Raw genomic sequence first — 1,366 nt, 5'->3', positions numbered from 1 at the left:
GCACGCTTTTTCAGTTCTGCCTACAAACTTTCTATGGGATTAAGGTCAGGGCTTTGTGATGGCCCCTCCAATATCTTGACTTTGTTGTCCTTAAGCCATTTTGCCACAACTTTGGAAGTATGCTTGGGGTCATTGTCCATTTGGAAGACCCATTTGCGACCAAGCTTTAACTTCCTGACTGATGTCTTGAGTTGTTGCTTCAATATATACACACAATTTTCTTTCCTCATGATGCCATCTATTTTGTGAAGTGCACCAGTCCCTCCTGCAGCAAAGCACCCCCACAACATGATGCTACCACCCCGTGCTTCACGGTTGGGATGGTGTTCTTTGGCTTGCAAGCCTCCCCCTTTTTCCTCCAAATATAACGATGGTCATTATGGCCAAACAGTTATATTTTTGTTTCATCAGACAAGAGGACATTTCTCCAAAAAAGTACAATCTTTGTCCCCATGTGCAGTTGCAAACCGTAGTCTGGCTTTTTTATGGCAGTTTTGGAGCAGTGGCTTCTTCCTTGCCGAGTGGCCTTTCAGGTTATGTCGATATAGGACTCTTTTTACTGTGGATATAGATATTTTGTACGTGTTTCCTCCAGCATCTTCACAGTGTCCTTTGCTGTTGTTCTGGGATTGATTTGCACTTTTCGCACACCAAAGTACGTACATCTCTAGGAGACAGAACGTGTCTCCTTCCTGGGCTGTATGACGGCTGCGTGGTCCCATTGTGTTTATACTTGCATACTATTGTTTGTACAGATGAACGTGGTACCTTCAGACATTTGGAAATTTCTCGCAAGGATGAACCAGACGTGTGGAGACCTACCATTTATTTTCTGAGGTCTTGGCTGATTTCTTTTGATTTTGCCATGATGTCAAGCAGAGGCACTGAGTTTGAAGGTAGGCCTTGAAATACATCCACAGGTACACCTCCAATTGACTCAAATGATGTCAATTAGCCTATCAGAAGCTTCTAAAGCCATGACATCATTTTCTGGAATTTTCCAAGCACAGTCAACTTAGTGTTTGTTAACTTCTGACCCACTGGAATTGTGACACAGTGAATTATATGTGAAATAATCGGTCTGTAAACGATTGTTGGAAAAATTACTTGTGTTATGCACAAAGTAGGTGTCCTAACCGACTTGCCAAAACTATGGTTTGTTAACAAGAAATTTGTGGAGTGGTTGAAAAATGAGTTTTAATGACTCCAACCTAAGTGTACATAAACTTCCAACTTCAACTGTACACACAATTTGACACAAAGTGCCCATTTCAAAGCTACTACTGTTTTGCACAGAAGACCAAGCATAATATGTTGCTATTTTGTGAACCACTATATTTCTGTAATAAGCCATACTTTTAACCAA

Source organism: Oncorhynchus mykiss, unplaced genomic scaffold, assembly GCF_013265735.2.
Source record: "Oncorhynchus mykiss isolate Arlee unplaced genomic scaffold, USDA_OmykA_1.1 un_scaffold_534, whole genome shotgun sequence".
In the NCBI taxonomy this organism is placed as follows: domain Eukaryota; kingdom Metazoa; phylum Chordata; class Actinopteri; order Salmoniformes; family Salmonidae; genus Oncorhynchus; species Oncorhynchus mykiss.
This window is presented reverse-complemented; position numbering follows the sequence as displayed.